We start from the raw sequence: 9,568 nt of genomic DNA on the forward strand, positions 1-9,568 counted from the left end.
TTTTTTTTTTTAAATCTCAATTTCAAATGCTGTATCTTCTCTGATATGATTGCATAAATTACCCAGTGAGTAAGGTTACTCAAATGACATAACCAGTATCACCTCTCTATTGCTATATTGCATTTTTGCTGAAAAGACTGCAATTATACAAAATACCCATCTTCTGAATGCAAATGACACCTGGGCCCGTAAGTTTAAAAATATTAATTTCTTATACCATTTAAAATTCTATTTTACGATAATTTTTTACTGTGTTAACATTGTGTGTATGTTTGCTAGAGAGGGAAAAGAAGAGAGAGAGGGAGAGAGACAGAGACAGAGAAAAAGGAAGATGTAGACAGAAAAGAAAAAGAAAGAATTTTAATAGAGGACAATGTCATTATTTAATCTTATCAAATGAGTTTCAAAATATGATTAAAATTCTTACCACCTAACTTCCTCTGTGGCATATTTGGCTTTATGCTGAACTGAATTCAGAAGATCCTATTAATGAAGACTGTTTAATGCTTCTGCATTATTATAATGGATGCCATTGTTCTACCACTCCTTCCTGTGTCATAGACGAAGTCATTAATCAGTGGGTGCCGAAAAATAATTGTCTAGTTCTTGACAATTGTCTATTGTTGAGACATTTGGAATTTCAAGATAAAGATGTACAGGCTGCTCTAAAAAAACGTATTAAGATTACTCTTCATGGAACCGTGGACGTATTGTGGAAAACGTGGAACAGCTGACCTGGTTTTAATGCTTTTTTGAGCCTCCTCATTCAGTTGCTCATTCAAATAAATCTGGAAAAGTCAACTTCACTAATGTAAGGAAATAATGATTTCACATGTTTTTATTGAGCTGGCAGAATTACTCAATGATGAAGCATCACAGAATTACTTAGCATTTTAAAATAGAAATCCAGCATGTTAATAATCACGACAGCAACCTCTTGTCTACTTAACATCATTTTTTTGTGTGTAGTACTCCCATCCTACATTACACTTATAAATTAGAATCCCGTATCTGAGTGATTGCTATTCAGCAAGAAATATATGGCTGCATCATGCTGGTTTAGTGGCTTAAAATTAGATATCTTTCTCATTGAAAATGCTGTAATTTGAAATGTCAATAAATACATTTCATGCCATCTCATGTTATAACAAATTGCTGTTTAAATCTGTCAAGATGGAAGTCTAACTCATAACTTAAAAAATATGAATTCCAAATTGGGAAAAAAGTGTGCTTCAATTTTTTTAATGTAAGTCACTTTAATGTAAATTTCCTTATAAGCCTGTATATTTCCATATCAAGCACTGACACAGGCAGTTATTATTTTTACTATCCACCTAAGGTATAAAAATTGATGCATATTATTGGCTATTTTTATTTGATGAATGCCTAGAATACAAACTACTTCTCTCTCTCTCACTCTCTCTCTCTCTCTCTCTCTCTCTCTCTCTCTCTCTCTCTGTGTGTGTGAGTGTGTTCTCACAGGCACATATATGTGCACATGTGGCAATCAAAGCCCAATCTTGGGTATTGCTTCTCTTGAGGGGAGGAAATCTACTTTTCATTTCAGACAGAAACTCTGATTGGAACATAGTATTTTTTTAGGGTGGGTAATTTCTTTTTTTATATAATTATTTTTATTTTGATTAATTACAGTTTATTCAATTTGTATCCCCGCTGTACCTCCCTCCCTCCTCCCTTCCCAATTCCATCCCCTTCTTCCCCACTCCTGTCCCTCTCCCAGTCCACTGAAAAGGGAGGTCCTCTTCCCCTTCCCTCTGATCCTAGTCTATCAGGTCTCATCAGGAGTGGCTGCATTGTCTTCCTCTGTGGCCTGGTAAGGCTGCTCCCTCCTCAGGAGGAGGTGATCAAAGAGCAGGACAATCAGTTCATGTCAGAGACAGTCCCTGTCCCCATTACTATGGAGGCCACTAGGACACTGAACTGCCATAGGTTACCTCAGTGCAGGGGTTTCAGGCCATCTCCATGAGTGGTCCTTAGTTGGAGTATCAGTTTCAGAAAAGACCCCCACGCCCAGACTTTTTGGATCTGTTGCTGTCCTTTTAGAGCTCCTGTTACTCTCCAGGTCTTACTATCTCTCATTTTTTTTCATAAGATTCCCTGCACTCTGACCAAAGTTTGGCTATGAGTCTCAGTATCTGCCTTGATACCCTGCAGGGTAGAGCCTTTCAGAGGCCCTCTGTGGTAGGCTCCTGTCTTGTTCTCTGTTTTCTCCCGCTTCTGATGTTTATCCTCTTTGCCTTTCTGAATGAGGGTTGAGCAGCTTACCCAGAGTCCTCCCTCTTGATTACCTTCTTTAGGTGTACAGATTTTAATATGTTTATCCTACATTATATGTCTAATATCTACTTATGAGTGAATATATACCCTGTGTGTCTTTCTGCTTCTGGGATACCTCACTCAGGATGATCTTTTCCAGGAACATAGTATTTTGCACCCAGGCTATTCTACTCACCATGAGTATAAAACATGGAAATTTAATTTTGTTTTAATCTATTCTTAATATTTTAATAATTTTATTTTAATGTGTATGCGTGTGTCTGCGCATGCACACATATGTACTTGTGCATGAGTGAATGGTGACCACGGAGATCAAAGGGTTAGATTCCCCAGAAGTTGCAATTAGAGACTCATGTCCTCTACAAGACCACTATCCACTCTTACCTAATGAGCAATCTCTCCACGCCATCCAAAATAAATTTTTATTTCTGAGTGGTTTTCAGTTGTATCACTAATTCCATAATTAGCTTATCCATGACTATTCTGATGAACATTTAAATTCATTCATACCTCTATCTGTTACTCTAGAAGCTTCTATACACAGGCATGCCAAGGTTAAGATGGACATAAGCTTTCACTTCTATGGGCAAATACCTAGAAGTGATATGGCTCCATCTTATGGCAGGTATATATTTAACATCTTAAGAAGCTGCTAAACAGGCTTTGCAGATCCACTGTCCCGTGTCACAGCTTGATGCAGCCATAGCCAACCCCACTGTGTTCTTTCTCATTATGAGCAATGAGGAATCCTTAGGCCAACTCTTCTTCAAGTTGTTAGCAAACTTCCAAAGATAGCAGAAAACATTCTTGCCTTGAGCACTTCAGAGAAAAGCATTTGGGTAGAAGTTTGAAGATGAGAACTTCATCCTGAAGAATACAGGTCCTGATAACTTGTCATTGCAAATACTAGGCCAAACACAAATTGTTTCCAGCTTTTCATCTGCACTTCCAAGACTGAGTGGCTGGATGCCAAAGATATGTTTTGGGGGATGTTGAAAGAGCATATGAACATCATGGAATCCATGGAACATTTTCATCCAGGAATGGGAAGACCAGCAGGAAGATCACCATTTCCTACTGTGGGCAACTCTTTTTTTTATTTTTATTTTTTAGCTTGCAGGCATCTTACCCACCAGACCCTTCCTTCTGTAGCTCAGGTGAACACCGTCATCCCATTTGCTCTCAATACCCTGTAATCTCTGCTCTCACCGAAGTCCTTTGGATTCCATATTTTCCTCATGCCCCTTAAAGTGTAGTTGGATTGCAGAGTTGCATTTATTATTATGAATAAAAACTAAATAAGAAAAAAAATTGCCAAAAATTTTTTATGATGTTGTGTCGTTCCCATTTCTCAGAAATAGAGTTAATATCTCCCTGAAGGTTGTCAACATAATATTTCTATTGTGAATTTTCATTTTGATTGAATTTTTCACTTTGAAAATGACTAAGGATGGTGAATGTATTTGTGTGTATATGTGTGCATGTGTGTATGTTTGACACAAATAAGGAATTTATATTCTACACTTTTCCCCAATTAAAAATATGTTCTTTATTTTCTTGTTAGTTGATTCCAAGAGTTCTTTATATATTATAGATATGGGTTCTTTGTCAAAAATGTGATTTTAAAACATCTTATTTTAGTCTGTAGCTTGCTGTCTCCTAAAGTAAAGCAATTAAAGTTGATGAATTTTAGTTTAATTTTTAAAATATTCATTCATTCATTCATTCATTTATTACAATTTATTCACTTTGTATCCTGGCTCTAGCCCTCTCCATCTCCTCCCAATCCTATCCACCCTCCCTCTTCTTCCCCTATGCCCTTTCCCTAGTACCCTAATAGGAGAAGACCTCCTCCCCTTCTATCTGACCCTAGCCTATCAAGTCCTATCGGGGCTCGCTGCATCATTTTACTTTGTGGCCTGGCAGCTAAACAACAAAGAGGGAAGAGGCTGAAACCTCATTCAGAAGGGCAAACAGTGTAGACATTGGAAGTAGAAGAAGACAAGGAACAGGACAGGAGCCTTCCACAGGGCACCTCGGAAAGACTCTACCCATCATGGTATGGAAAGAGATGGTGAGACTCATAGCCAAACTTTGGGCAGAGTGCAGGAAACCTTATGGAAGAAGAGGGAGATAAATGTGATCCACCATATTAACAAACTGAAAGAAAAAAACCACATGATAATCTCCCTAGATGCTGAAAAAGCATTTGACAAAATCCAACATCCATTCATGTTTAAAGTACTGGAGAGATCAGGGATACAAGGCACATATCTAAACATAGTAAAGGTGATATACAGCAAGCCTATAGCCAACATCAAACTGAACGGAGAGAAACTTAAAGCAATCCCACTGAAATCAGGGACAAGACAAGGCTGCCCACTCTCTCCATATCTCTTCAACATAGTGCTGGAAGTCCTTGCTAGAGCAATAAGACAGTCGAAGGAGATCAAGGGGATACAGATGGGAAAGGAAGAAGTCAAATTATCACTATTTGCAGATGATATGATAGTATACATGAGTGACCCCAAAAACTCTACCAGGGAACTCCTACAGCTGATAAACACCTTCAGCAAAGTGGCCGGATACAAAATTAACTCAAAAAAAATCAGTAGCGCTCCTGTATACAAAAGAAAAAAGGGCTGAGAAAGAAATTAGAGAAACAACACCATTCACAATAGCCACAAATGACATAAAGTACCTTGGTGTAACCCTAACCAAGGAAGTCAAAGACTTGTATGAAAAACATTTCAAGTCTCTGAAGAAAGAATTAGAGGAAGATATGAGAAGATGGAAAGATCTCCCATGCTCATGGCTTGGCAGGATTAACATAGTAAAAATGGCCATCTTACCAAAAGCAATCTACAGATTTAATGCAATTCCCATCAAATTGCCAACACAATTCTTTACAGACCTGGAAAGAAAAATTCTCAACTTCGTATGGAATAACAAGAAACCCAGAATTGCTAAAACAATCCTCTACGATAAAAGATCTACTGGAGGTATCTCCATCCCTGATCTCAGGCTGTACTATAGAGCAACAGTTATAAAAGCTTCATGGTACTGGCATAGAAACAGAATGGGGGATCAATGGAACCGAACAGAAGACCCAGAAATAAACCCACACACTTACGGACACCTGATTTTTGACAAAGATGCCAAAACCATACAATGGAAAAAAGATAGCATCTTCAACAAATGGTGCTGGTCCAACTGGATGTCTACATGCAGAAAAATGAAAATAGATCCATACTTATCACCCTGCACAAAACTGAAGTCCAAGTGGATCAAAGACCTCAACATAAAACCAGACACATTAAATCGGCTAGAAAAAAAAAAGTGGGGAATACCCTAGAACTCATTGGTACAGGAGAAAACTTCCTGAACAGAACACCAACAGCACAGGCTCTAAGAGCAACAATCAATAAATGGGACCTCATGAAATTGAAAAGCTTCTGTAAAGCAAAGGACACTGTCATCAAAATAAAGCGACTGCCTACAGATTGGGAAAGAATCATCACCAACCCTTTATCTGACAGAGGACTCATATCCAATATATATAAAGAACTAAACAAGCTGAAATGCAACAAACCAAGTAATCCAATTAAAAAATGGGGAACAGAGCTAAAGAGAGAATTCTCTGTAGAGGAATATCGAATGGCAGAGAAGCACTTAAAGAAATGCTCAACCTCATTAGCCATTAGGGAAATGCAAATCAAAACAACCCTGAGATTTCACCTTACACCCATCAGAATGGCCAAGATGAAAATCTCAAGGGACAACACATGCTGGAGAGGTTATGGAGAAAGGGGAACCCTTCTCCACTGCTGGTGGGAATGTAAACTTGTACAGCCACTCTGGAAATCAATCTGGCACTTTCTCAGACAACTAGGAATAGCACTTCCTCCAGATCCAGCCATACCACTCCTAGGCATATACCTAAAAGAGGCTCAAGTACACAAAAAGGACATTTGCTCAACCATGTTTGTAGCAGCTTTATTTGTAATAGCCAGAAGCTGGAAACAACCCAGTTGCCCCTCAACTGAAGAATGGATGCAGAAACTGTGGTACATCTATACAATGGAGTATTACTCAGCAATGAAAAATAAGGAAATCATGAAATTTGCAGGTAAATGGTGGGACATGGAAAGGATCATCCTGAGTGAGTTGTCCCAGAAGCAAAAAGACACGCATGGTATATACTCACTCATATAAACATACAACATAGAATAAACCCACTAAAATCTGTACATCTAAACAAACTGATCAAAAGAGAGGACCCTAACTAAAATGTTCAATCCCCATCCTGAAAGGCAAAGAGGATGGACATCAGAAGAAAAAAAAAGTAGGAAACAACCTCGGAACCTGCTACAGAGAGCCTCTGAAAGCCAGAAGAAAACAGGAAACAACCTTGAAACCTGCCGCAGAGGGCCTCTGAAAGCTTCTGCAGTATAGACTGTCAAAGCAGATGCTGAGCCTGATGGCCAACTGATGGGCAGAGTGAATGGAATTTTATGTAAGAACTGGGAAGTAGTAAGAGCTGGAGGGGATGGGAACTCCACAAGCAGAGCGACAGAACAAGATAATTTGAACACAGGGAACTTCCCAGAGACTCATATTCCAACCAAGGACTGTTCATGGAGATAACCTAGAGCTCCTGCACAGGTGTAGCCCATGGCAGTTCAGTGTCCAAGTGGGTTACATAGTAATGGGAAGAGTGACTGCCTCTGACCTAATCTGATTGGCCTGCTCTTTGATCACCTCCCCCTGAGGGGGGAGCAGCCTCACCAGGCCAATGTAGAGGACAATGCAGCCAATTTTGATGAGAACTGATAGATTAAGATCAGAAAGGAGAGGAGAACCTCCCCTATCAGTGGACTTGGGGAGGGGCATGCATGCAGAAAGGGGAGGGAGGGTGGGATCGGCAGGGGAGGAGGGAGGGGCTTATGCGGGGATAAAAAAATGAATAAAGTGTAATTAATAAAAAATTAAAAAAAGAAAGATCAATGGACCAATAAATGGTATCTATTCTAAAAAAAAAAAAAAAAAAAAAAAAAAAGACCTGGAAGGGAAAAGAACTGCACAAGGAGATCAACAGAGCCAAAAATCCTGGGCCCAGGAAGGGCCTGCAGAGACCAATTCTCCAACCAAGGACCATGCATTGAGAGGACCTAGACTCCATGCTAAGTTTCCAAGTGAGTGTCCTAGTAAGGGGAACAGAGGTTGTGTCTGACATGAACTCAGTGGCTGACTCTTTGATCACTTCCCCCTGGGGAGTGCAGCCTTACCAGGTCACAGAGAAACATTTCTTAATAATAAGCAATACTGTTAAGATGGCAGTGATTCTAAAATTAAGCTGTAACTTCAATCTCATCTTAGTGGAAGCTATAACATGATTTCTAAAAGAAGATGTCAACCTAGACTCTGAAATTTCCATGGCAATAAAAAAGATATAGAATATAAAAAGCAACTCTGAAAAAAGATGTAATTTGGAAGAATAGTTCTATTTTATTTCAAACTTACTCTACAGCTACACTAATTGAGTCAACATAGAAATATATCAAACAAATTAAAGATGTATTCAGGTACACACATACACACACAGCGCCTCCCCCCCCCCCATACACATTGATACACAAAAAACTCACGCACCCAAATTTTAAGACATTTGCAAAGATTCATGGCAAGAAAGAAGTATTTCCAGCAAATTGTGCTGGAACCATGAAAGAAGAATATGAAAAAAAACTTTGATATTTTTTTCTCTCTCTCTCTCTCTCTCACACACACACACACATGCAAACACACACACACACATAGACACACACACAGGTTCAGAATTGAAACATATCTAAATATAATATCAGCTAAACAAACCCCCAGAAGAAAACATGAGACCAACTCTGCAATGTTGAGTAGGCAAAACTTTTCTTTCATTCTTTGTACAAATTGTCAAGAACCTCTGTACCTAGAGCACAGAACTTCTATGACACTTTAGTGTCATGATATAGAACAGTGGTTTTTCAGCTTTCCTAATACTGCAACACTTTAATTCAGTTCCTCATGTGTGGCCACCCCAACCCCAAAATTATTTTATTGCTCCTTCATGATTGTAATGAATGATAATGTAAATATGAGATATGCCACCCTGTGGGGTTGTGACCCACAGTTTGAGAAGCACCAATATAGAAACTGTTATAGAAACTATAACTTTGGACATCAGGGGGCAGGGTAAGTAGAAGCACAGGAACACAAGAGAATCCAGATAGCAGAATGGAACACTCTGGCTAGACCAGTACAGCTGGTTATTCAGTGGTGGTGGGTACTGCTGGAATGGCTGGGAATGGATGGATCACAGTGTTTGTTTTGTTAATTTGTTTTAGGAGGAAATGCTAGATGTTCAGACTATCATTTCTGTCTTCTGTGCTTTTCACAGTGTGACATTCTCAGTTTTCATTTGTCTTAGCTCTGCTTTCCAGTTAGTCAAAGGAGGAATAAAGCTTATGATGTTTAGGGGTGTGTGATACAGGTGCTAAAGCGGAGCAAGCACATCACAAGGGCATTGAGCTTTCTAATGAACTTATTCCTGCCCCCGGGGTGAGGTCTGGGCAGCTAGAAGACACAGAGCCAACAGGAATGTCCCGGAGCTCTGCTAAGCAACTGCATGAGCCTCAAAGGGCCAGCGGGGTAAAAAGATTCAGAGGCTGTACGTGGAACAAAAGTGAATAAGAACATGGAAAATAAAAATGGGCTAGAGGGATGTGTAGGAATATACTGACAGGCAAATATCTGGGAGATGCACATCTTTTGTCTAATATTTGTCTAATGAATAAAGCACTGTGAGATTATTTACTTTATGGAATACTAAGGACAGATACTGGAGCTCAACTTTTACAAACATTAAATAGATATTTTGAAGGCTGAAACTCACAATAGGCGTAGATGCACATTCTTTCTACTCTGTAGAGCACTATTTTACAAAAGCAAGGGAGAGATCTCTTCTAGTCTATGATCACTGTAGGTGTTACTTTGCAACAATCAGAAAAGGTTGTTAATAATTTTAAAAGTTTCCAATAATTCTCATAGGTTTTGGAATGAAATGTTTAGACATTATTTTCTGTATTTTTATAATAATTAGTTATGTTTTTAAACTTGAAAATGGCTTTTATTTATATAATCACCATTTATGTTTCATTTTTTTCAATCAGTGCTTAGTATAATATATGTTTGCCTTATGTCATCATATTAGTAAGTTAGACTATTTTAATAGATT

The sequence above is a fragment of the Psammomys obesus genome, unplaced genomic scaffold, assembly GCF_907164565.1.
Source record: "Psammomys obesus unplaced genomic scaffold, mPsaObe1.curated_primary_1811, whole genome shotgun sequence".
Lineage (NCBI taxonomy): Eukaryota > Metazoa > Chordata > Mammalia > Rodentia > Muridae > Psammomys > Psammomys obesus.